The sequence below is a fragment of the Bison bison genome, unplaced genomic scaffold (assembly GCF_000754665.1).
Source record: "Bison bison bison isolate TAMUID 2011002044 unplaced genomic scaffold, Bison_UMD1.0 scf7180017864309, whole genome shotgun sequence".
Taxonomy (NCBI): domain Eukaryota; kingdom Metazoa; phylum Chordata; class Mammalia; order Artiodactyla; family Bovidae; genus Bison; species Bison bison.
Genome location: NW_011494881.1, coordinates 8,808,880 through 8,820,004, shown reverse-complemented (window position 1 = coordinate 8,820,004; position 11,125 = coordinate 8,808,880). Strand labels below are relative to the sequence as shown.

At 39.8% G+C, this 11,125-nt stretch overlaps 1 protein-coding gene across 8 annotated transcripts in view; it reads right to left on the bottom strand.

The window, feature by feature from the left end:
• KAT6B (K(lysine) acetyltransferase 6B) overlaps window positions 1-11,125 on the bottom strand; it is a 183,123-nt gene that overhangs the window by 24,458 nt on the left and 147,540 nt on the right. The window lies entirely within an intron of this gene.

Below are 11,125 nucleotides of genomic sequence, written 5' to 3'. Positions count from 1 at the left end.
CACCAAGGCCAACCCCGGCAGAGTCTGTGCAAAGCGTGCTGGCTGAAGGAAAGGATGAAGGGATCAATGAATGAAAAATTAAAAAGAAGCAAAAAACCAAAGATGGAGAGGAGATCTGAGATCTGGCTGGGTCAGTCGGACAGGTGCTGTCACTGACATGGAGAAGAGGACACACTACATTTGGGCATTCATTATTTCTCTTCCTCAGCAAACTTTTTGTGGGCTCACCTATGAGTGTGACACTGTGCTCGTGGGTTGGGGTAAAGCAGTAAACAAGTCCTGGCCCCCGTGATGGTGCTGCCGGTGAAGTGAAAGTTGCTCAGTCATGTCCCACTCTTTGCAACCCCATGGACTATACAGTCAATGGAATTCTCCAGACCAGGATACTGGAGTGGGTAGCCTTTCCCTTCTCCAGGGGATCTTCCCAACCCAGGGATCGAACCCAGGTCTCCCGCATTGGAGGCGGATTCTTTACCAGCTGAGTCACAAGGGAAGCCCAAGAATGCTGGAGTGGGTAGCCTATCCGTTCTCCAGTAGATCTTCCTGACCCAGGAATTGAACTAGGGTCTCCTGCATTGTAGGCAGATTTTTACCAACTAAGCTATCAGGGAAGCCCTGACGGTGTTGCCAACTTCCCTTTATTCTTGAAGGCTAGGTTTTTCTCATATGAACACCTGGAATGGAGCTTGCCCAGTAATGGGATTCAAAACTACTTGCTGCAAATGCTGGTCAGTGTAAACAATTGAAACAGGCAAAAGACTTGTTAAAAAAAAATCCACCTGCATGCCAAAACTTGAAACATTCTCAGCTATGTAAGGCAAAATGGTAGCTGCAGGTCGTATGTTTCATATTTACAATGTTTTCATTGATGCATGAATACAAACTATTCTATAAGAGCTATTTATTTGCTCTTATTTATGACAAGCTTAGTTTAAAAAAAGATACATAAATAAATCGTTAGCTGCACTGCCTCATGCAACTCATTTCAATACCTTCAGCAACAGTCACTCTGAATAAATCACTGAAGAGCTCAATTTTCAACCTTGATGTTATCTTTAGCATATTAAAATATACTGTACTTCAGCCCAGCGTAATAAAGCAGTCATGACAAAGGCTTCTAGTACAACATATTATAATGAGAAAATAAGGAAAAATAGCCATTTCCCTTATTATATTATAAACTAGAATCCTATTAAAAGATATGTCATCATTATATTTGATTACACAGGTCAAAACATGTCTTCCAAAACCCAGCCAAAGTCTGAGGATACAGCTGCTGGTTCTATCTTCCAACAAGTGTCATGGTGGAGATGGGGGGAGCAGCTCCTATCTTAGAAAAGGCCATAAAGGACTTGAGCACCATTTCAAAAGCATAATTTATTATTCCTTAATGGTTGCTCAGCCTGCGCTCACCATGGGAGGAGAGCTGCTGGGAAAGCTCTGCAACGAAAGAAACTTCCGTGACAGTTTCTTAGGACTAAAGTTGGAATTCTCCTTCCAAAATAAATGCATGAAGAAACGAATTATCTGATGAAGGCAGGAAAAGATAAATATCTCTTTGACCAACTGTGTGTAAATGTGCATTTTGTCACAGCTCTCAATTCTCTGCTCAAGGTTTATATAGATAATGGACAGCTTCCTTTCTGATGCAACTTATATGATCCTAAGACAGAGGCTGCCCTTGAACAAAAATACCAGACCTCAGTAGAAGGCAGGGTGTACAATCATCTGGAAGAGAGCAAACCACACCTAATTAATTATGTTCTAATAAGATAAAATTCTTAGTCCTAAGAATCACATGTGAGAAGAGAAAGTACATTAAGAAAGTTCTTCCTGAGGTAATTCATTTAACATTTATTCAATAAATAATAAAGACCTGATCAGTGCCAGGGGCTTCTCTGATGGCTCAGCAGTAGAGAACACCTCCCAATGCAGGAGATGTGAGTTCGATCCCTGGGTTAGGAAGAGCCCCTGGAGGAGGGCATGGCAACCCACTCCAGTATTCCTTCCTGGAAAGTTCCATGGACAGAGGAGCCTGGTGGGCTGTAGTCCATGGGGATGCAAAAGACTTGGACATGACTGAGCAGTGCCAGGCTCTTCTAGGGGTGAGATGACAGAAGAGAACAAAGGCTCTACCTCCACGATGGACAATAAACCATGAATATATAAAAGACATATGCAACTTTCTAAATGACTTTGCACTTACTCAGCCTAGAGCACTTTTTTTTTTAATAGTCAGTGCCATTGAAAAAAAAGAAAAACGATTAAATAAAAATCACAAAAGTAGGTAAATAGCACATGTCAAACATACAGCTCCTTCATTCAATTTGGTTAACTCCTCACAGGCGGTCAGAGTGTTTCATCAGATCATGTACCTAAGACACACTGCCATGGTCTCTTAAAACATCTTTGATGCTTGGCTTGTGGGGCTCATAAATAGGGGAAAGTGAAATATTTATCCTGTAGCCTACCCAACAGAGTTTATGCCCCCAGGGAGTGCTGCATGGCCTCCAGCCAACAGGAAGAAGATAATACTCACATGCCTGCCAGGGTGAAAGGATGAGGCTGCTCAGGGTGAGGTGACTAGCACTAGAGCTATGGAGCCTGCAACATCTCTGGCTAGCTGGACCAGTTCCTGGGTCACTCGTTGGAAAGTGTAGTCCTAAGTTGACCACAATGGCGCAGAGATGCCCAGAGACCCTCACTAGAGCAGTGGTATCTCCCCAGGGCCTGCCACACTAAGTATCCAGCTCTTGGGGAGAACCTGTTTGTCCTGATATGGTACTCAACTTGGCTTCAGAGAGAAGCTAGTGACTCCCGTCCAGTCCTGGTTCTTCAGAATTTACTAATAGGTAAAATGTGGCACATTGGAACCCAACCAACTAGATTCCTAACTTAAAACTCCTATTTTCTACAGGAGACAGGCCACTCAGTATCAGAAATTTTGTTCTAAAAAAAGCATGCAATTTTCAGGTAGGATGAAGTTACTCTAAATTTTTGTTTAATAGTTTTCTTAAGTTTTACTTAAATTGTGTTGTGAAAAGTTTGTAAGTGGTAGCTCTTTTAAAGTAATCTATTGAAGGCTGACTGTTCAAACTGGAAGTTGCTAGCTGGTAACCAGAAATACTATCAGATGTATCCCGGTATTTAGATATATAACATTTAAGCTAGTGGCTAGCATCTAAGACACAGGGGAAGACGTTGTCTCTTTGAGAGAGGTAACATGGTTAACATCACCAACATCATGTGAACTTTCAACATCACAATATTGTAGGTAGAGATGCAGCATGTGACTTTCTAATTCTGCCTGATGGACCTAGAAAGGCAGAGTAGTAGGGAGAGAAGGTGCTTTCTGTCTAGGTGGTGCTTCCTCAAGAAATCAGCCAAGAGCTATAAAGAGGCTAAAGGAAAGACTGGAACTGGACTCTCTGAACTACCTACGAGATCTCTGTCATAGAACCAGATCAGGGAAAGAAAGAGGCATGGAAGTTAATCTGTTAATTCTCAGTGAGGATGAAACTAGATATTAAATGGTGTCCAGAAGCATCCTTTCTTAAAAGTTTATTGTATTTCTTATTTTCCTTAAATCCAGGTGTGTGGACTCCTTAAGAATGAGACTTAAATCCACATCTCATTCTTAAGAAAAGTGAACGAGTACAAGGACACTGCTAACCACACTGGTGACACGACCAAGTTCATAACTTGTAGGCACAAAACTGGGTCATTTGCACACATCTTCTAGCAGCACACACTAAAGACAGATTGAGTTTGTAAATAGTATACATTCCTCATGAAAGTTGAGGGGAAACCTCTCGACATACAAGATCATAGAAAAGATCAGCAAAGGTGATTTCTGGAAATAAGTACCTAACTCATTCCATCATTCATATTTCCTTGCATATTTCATTATGAATTTCATACAGAGCAATTTCTGTTCCATGAAGGACAACCCTGATACATCATACAGTATTTTAATACTCAGTGGAGAAAGCCAAGAATCGAAGTTGCTTACAAACTTTTGTGATTAGCCTACAAATAAACAGTTGTTTTTAAAATGACTGACTGAAGGTAAAGTTAACTGATAATTTATGTAACTGAAAAGCTTGTCATCTGTATACTAGTCTCAAGAAAACTGTAGATTTAAGTTTGTAGACTCCTGGACCCAACTGTCATCTACTCTTTATAGCTCCCTCCCCTAAGAGTAAGTCAAGTCTGAAACAAAGAAGAAAAAGTTAATATAAGATTTAGAATTCTTATGATTCAAATGAGTATGCTTGATTATTTTAAATTAGGAAAGAATACTGAATTTCATCAAATGCCTTTTCTCGTTTGTACTGAACAACCCCTCTGGTTATCCTTTGTTTTCTCATTGGTTTTTCTCCATCAGTGCTCCAGTCTCTCTAAGCTTAAAAACAAAAAAACCTACAGCCCTTGATAATTAAGCTTTTTTAATTTACTTCTTTAAATTTCACTTATACCACAGTCCTCAAAAGTATACTTTTTACACCTTATCTTAGCCTTCTTCTATGGGGTACCTCAGGAGTGATCTTAGACAAGTTTCCTAGTGTCTCTGTGCCATCAAAAGAGAGAGAACTGTGACCACCTTCTGAGGGTATCTGCAAGGATTAAGTGAGTCTGTGTAATTTGGGTTACAGTACCTCATATATGGCTTTCCAGGTGGTGCTAGTGGTAAAGAACCCACCTGCCAATTCAGGAGACTCAAGAGATGCAGGTTCAATCCTGGCCGGGAAGAGCCCGTGCAGGAGGGCATGGCAGCCCACTTCAGTGTTCTTGCCTGGAGAATCCCATGGACAGAGGAGCCTGGCGGGCTACAGTCCATGGGGTCACAGAGAGTCGGATACAACTGAGGCGACTCAGTATGCGCCTGACACACAGTAAGTGCTTTAGAAACGTCAGCAATGACGATGGATGCTGTTGTTGAAATGCTGACCTCTTTTGGCTTACTTTTCCTACTTCTGGACCCTTGACAATGAGGCTAAAAGCACACATCTCAACATGTGATGTGAGGACAGACTCCTATGACGGTGACTGACACATATTAGACACTTAATGTCAGCGCTGTTGCTGCCATCAATGATTTTTCCTCTTCTGCACATTTTGTGTTCATGACTTCTGCTCACTTTCCCATTAGGGTTTATGTTTTAACACTATCAAAACCTTTACTTTTATATTTGTTTAAATACTACAGATAATAAAACTTCACCTGGTATATTTGTTGCAAACATCTTTCCTATTATGTTTGCTTTTAAATATTAATATTTTCCCATATAGAAGTTTTACTTTATTATACAGTGAAGTCTGTCTATTTTTTGTGTGTGATTTCTTTCATTCTCTTAATGCTTAGGATGTCCATGACCATCTAAAGACCAGATAAATAATTAGATATCCTTTCTTTTACTTTCTAAATGTTCTTTCTGTTGTTAATCTCTAAGTCTTTAATCTACCTGGAGTTTCTTTTGTTGTACCCTAAATATCTAACAGGATTCTGTACATGCTCACAGTTTTGAATATGCTCTTTCCTCACCCTGAATGTTTTCACTTTAACTTCTCATGCCATGAGCTCTCAATATCTATTGTAGAAACATACTGTCCAACAACTGATGTCTCCTCAGTGAACTTAATTAACCACCCAGCAAGAGCTGTGTCTTCATTTCTCTTGCTTGTGTTTAGCTGAATGTAGGGTTTCCCAATCAACAAGGTTGAATGAAAAGGTAAGAAATGAATCTTCTCTCATCCTTCTTCATCATCCAGTTTAGAATCAGATAAATGCGTTTACACAAACACACAAGTACGTGCTTTCGCCAGCCTGTTTCACCACTCCCTGGCACAATGTTCTGCAACCTACTGCTGAATCAGCTGTTTTCCCTGGGTCTCTCCTGGGTCAGCACAGGAGCCTAGGTTTTGCATCCTGCTCCCCAGGCAGGGTGTTGGCTCTGCGGGCCTAAGTAAAAGACAGTGCGTCACTGCCCACCCATTGCCCCACCAAGCACAGTCCTAACAACTGAAAGTGTATACAGCAGATTATCACTGCTCCATAAGTATCTGTACCAAAAGAAACAATGAAAGGATAAACAGAAACTAATAAGATTGGTGACCTGAAGGAAAGGCTCAGGAATGGGACTGAGGAAGGAGTAACACTTCTTTGAGTATACCCTTTCATTCAGTTTCAACTTTGAAAATCATGTTCTTCTATATTCTTAACATTTGAAAACAGTTGTACTCAGGTAAAGCCATGAAGAACTATATACAGTTACTGACCTCTCATTAGAAGGTCTGTTTTATACAGTGATGTGATTAGCAATCCTAAAATGATTTAATGTGTATTCTAGGACTAAGCACATTAATAAATATACTGTAGGTAATGGAAATCAGGTTTCTCACTACGAGAGAGCTGCAAACACAATAATACGGAAGGATAGACGAAAACTCTGCAGAGGTGTTGATCTGAATGCAAGGCTCAGTGAACTCATAACAGGGATGTGTGTGTGTATACATACACACACATAAACATACCTCTCTTCTTTCCTGGTTCTTCCTCCTTGAGAGGCCTTAGAAGCAATGACACCCAGTAGCAGTATGGACACCTAAGTGCTCAGATCTTGGTTTTTACACTGTTTTTCACCATAAAGAGTTAAAGACTTTTTAAATAGAAATGTGTGATTCCAGGGCTGGGTCAGAGAGAGAGTAAGATGAATCTGGCACATCGTGTTTGTTGTACCAGAAAGTAAGGAAGGATCAGACGTGTCAGAAGGACACAGGCGCCAGTCTGAAGCAGTTCGCACAGAATAAATCTGGGGCAATCTGAATATCAAAATAAATAATGGCAGCTACAGGTTATAATCCATAGAATAAAATAAAAATTCATTAAGTAATCCATAATTATATAAATTAAAGGATAATGAGATAAATGAAGTGATTATTTAACTAAAAAAATTAATAAAGGAAGCTCTGGGCTTCCCTGGCTGCTCAGCTGGTAAAGAATCTGCTCGCAGTGCAGGAGACCTGGGTTTGATCCCTGGGTTGGGAAGAAGGGAACAGCTACCCATTCCAGTATTCTGACCTGGAGAATTCCATGGACCATATAGTCCATGGAAGAGTCACAAAGGAAGAGCCACAAAGAGTCAGACACAACTGAGCAACTTTCACTTTCACTCACTTTCCTTACAGCAAATATCAACAAGTAAGTAGATGATACATTGGGACTTTAAAAATCATTATCTGGTAACTACAAAAGTAATAACTGTTTTAGATAAGAATCATAAATAAACACTAAAAGTAGTAGGTAAAAATTGGATGAGAAACAGGATATTTACTTAATTCCAAAGTATTTCTTACTAGGATATTACTGATTACAAAGGGAAAAGTGTTATTCTATAGTGAAGAAATCTGAAAGGCATCATCCTACACCAGTAACGGGACAAAGAAATGATCATGTGATCCTGCTGGGAGGTGCTCGGGAGGACCCAGCGTCACTTCTGTGTCTTCCCGCCAAAACATCGAGAACTCCAATCTACTCATGAGGAAACATTTCAAACGAGCCCAAACTGAGGGACAATGTGTAAAAAAATGGTTTGTATACTTCAAAAATGTCAAGGTAAGAACAAAACAAAACAAAAAATGACTAAGGTGTTATTCCAAATAACTCAAGATATATAATAACTCAACATGCGATCCTGGACTGGGGAAAAAAAATTTTTTCCCCCCTGGAAAGGACATAAGTGAAAACTGGCAACATTTGAAATTTGAACAAGATAGGTAGATTAGATAACAGATAATGCTGAATCAACATTAATTTCTTGGTTTTGATAATTTATGGTTTTGTATGAGAGCATTTTTTTCTTTTTTTAAAGAACACACTGAAATGGTAAGGGTAAAAGTGCAACAGGTCTGCAATTTACTCTCAAATGATTCTGGAAAAGAAATACAGAATGACAGAGGGGATGGAGGGAGCAAGAGGAAGACTGAGAACAATAAAGCAAATGTGACAGAATGTCAGTATCTGGGGGTCTGGGGTGGAGTAGATGGGAACTTTCCTCTGAGTCTGAGAGTACTTCAAAATTGAAGGGAGAGCAGTAAGCTGGAAACGCACGGCTGGGGGGCTCTGGCAGCAGGGACAGGGCACGGCCTGGCAGAGACACGCTACTGCCTCACCCTGGGAGACCTGGAAGCAGGAATCACAGAAGTTTTGAGGGAAGGGGGCTTCTCTGGAGTTGTGAGATGCCTGGTGTGGATGGAGAGTTGTATGTATATGTGTGTGGACACAGAGAAGGGGAGGACTTTGAAATTCTCTAACTGAGGGAGAGAGGGAAATCTTAGAAAGCAGGAGAGAAAGAGAAATAGAGTATCAGCTTCAACCCATGACAAGTCACTCCTTCTGCTATCCACTTCTGACTGAAGTTTTGGGCAGAGTTACAAACCTATGAGTTGGCTTTGAGCAGACTGGGAGTAGGTGCCCTTAGTCACTTGGGCCAATCTGCAGATGACCTCTGGGCAAGCCCTGCTCTGACACATCCCAGACAAGCTGTCCTAGGAAGACACACACAGTAACGTTATTCCAAGGACAGCATTTGGTCCTGGGATGACCATGCCATCTGTTGAGAGCAGTGTTCAGAGCTTTAGAGTCACAGTTCTTTATATTCACTCATCATTTTGTGCCCATGTCTATAATTCTGTGTGCCAGTGGGCAGCTGGGCAGTGAACAGCTTTCTTTCTACTGGTGTCTTGTTTTAGCTTCCTGAACCAGTAGTTATTATAAACCAAATAGAGATTTCATGCCTTACAACCTTCTTTAAATTACTGAAAATACCTGCCCAGACCACAAGACCCTCAGGCTCATGTACAAGTAGAGATAAAATAAATTTAACCCTTAAAAGGTTCCTTAAAAAAAAACAGAGCAGATTTTAGATAATCTGTAACTCCGGTTATCTGTTTTGCCCTGAGTTCTGAATTATAAGGTCGATAAGGATTATGCGAGGTCATGGGGTTTATCTCCTCCTTCTGCAAAAGACTGGATCTAATCATCACAGAAAGATATTTATCTACTATTATTCTAAGTAACTCCAAACGAGGAGAGGCTATCAATTTTGGCAGCAGCCTACTCTATCTTCTTTAAAACGTGTGCAGCCAAGGAATTATTTTTTGGTTTTAAATTGAATTTGTTTGGTTTATACTAGTCCCCATTTTCTTTGAGCGCTATAAAATTCTTCCCCTGATCTCCTCTTCTCTGAAGAAACAGCACCAATCCCCTTTCAGCTTTATTCAAATCACTCACCATACTTCTTAACCCACTCCAGTGCAGTGATGCCAAGGGTACATGAAAGAGAAAATCTAAAATGACACCTTTTAGCACTGCATTGCCTGGCTGCACCCTAATGGATGGCATTCATCATGATGGCTTTGAGCCATCCAGATAGATTCCACTGTGTTCCCTAGTTGTTTTAAAGAACAGAGTAGACTCTAATACAGTTTTCACTAAAATGGTTAACATACAGATTTGGCATGTGTTCCTGGGTTGTTATTTTATGCAGAAGGCCTCTGTACCAGACCATGCTGAACAAATAAGTGGCTACTATATTTAGAGACCTGCATTTTTACCTGGTAAGTACCAGTCCCTTTTAAACTTTAGGTAGACAATCATCATGGGCAGTGACCATATCACTTTGGAGATTCCATTCAAATGAGCAAAAATACATCTAATGCAGAATACTGAGTGCTCTGCCCTGCTGAATATAAAGAAGGTATCCAAGGAGCTTACAGCAAGCTGGAAGCATGACACTTGTATCAAATAATTACTACAAAAGAATGAATTGAATCTAAGTGCTACACTGCGGAGATATAAAGCCAAGAAAAAAACAGGATGTAATTCTGGGAGATGGGATCAAAAAGAAGAGGCTGGAGGCTCAAAAGGGAGTAGATATGTGTGTATACTTACAGCTGATTTAGTGGTTGTGTAGAAGAAACTAACACAACATTGTAAAGCAATTATCCTCCAATTAAGAAAAAAATAAAAAGGAGGTTCTTGAGCCAGTTCTTAACAATGGGTAGGATTTTGAATAGACTGAGGCTAGAAAAGGAGGAAGTGGTCATTTAAGGAAGGCCCAGCAGAGACAATGGAAATATGGGAACCTGCTCAAAGTATTTGAGGAAATGGAGGTTAATATACAACGTAATACATGAAAAAGCCCCAAAGAGAGGCTGGAACTAGCTGTTGGAAGATCACGAATACTGAACTAAGTAGCCTGCCTTACTCTGTAAGCATGCAAATGCTATCCAAAATTCAAGGCTCAAACGGCTGCGAGGCATACCCAAAATTATTAGGGACAACTTGTGAACAGTGGCCACAAAAAGCTCCAAAATAAAACAACTGGATTTGCCTGTAGAACACATTACAACTGGGGCTGTAAAATAAAATGGTGAACTTCTGGTAAGACGACCTTTTGTGGGATAACTAGATCAAGAAAGAAGAGTAAGACTAAGGTAATGAATTAATGACTAGAAATATCATCTGAAAATATAAAAATAATCAATTAAAATACTTCAAAGAAGAATACCATCTTTCAATGTCAATAAATTATACAAATCAGCCCAACACTGCTATATAGTTATTTTTTACACCCAAAATTTCATATTTCAACATCTAATAATATAGATTTAGACTCAACATGTCACTTTGTGGTTTTCCTTGAGTATATTTACATTTTGGTTTTGCATCTGATGTACCTTATGAAGATTACATGATTTGCTGTGTTTTCCTTCTTTCAGTTTAACTCTGGTAATGAAGAAGCACACAGTTCCTAGTGACAGATTTTCACATGGTCATAAGTGATTACTATCATAAGATACCTGGTCTTCCTGTTACCCGGATAGTTTGAATAAAATCTCCAAATGCAGCCATAATACTGTATTTACACATCCAATCTAATATAAACAAAGGAGGAAATAAACAACCAACTTTCTTTAAACATTATTTTATGCATACTTTAAAGTAGTATTCCGATTTTCATCGAGGAGACTCAGCAGATACAATGTGTATAAAAAGTATTACTTGGGCAACCTCTAAATACAAACATTTCCATAGTAATTTCCCTAACAGACAAGGGAAACA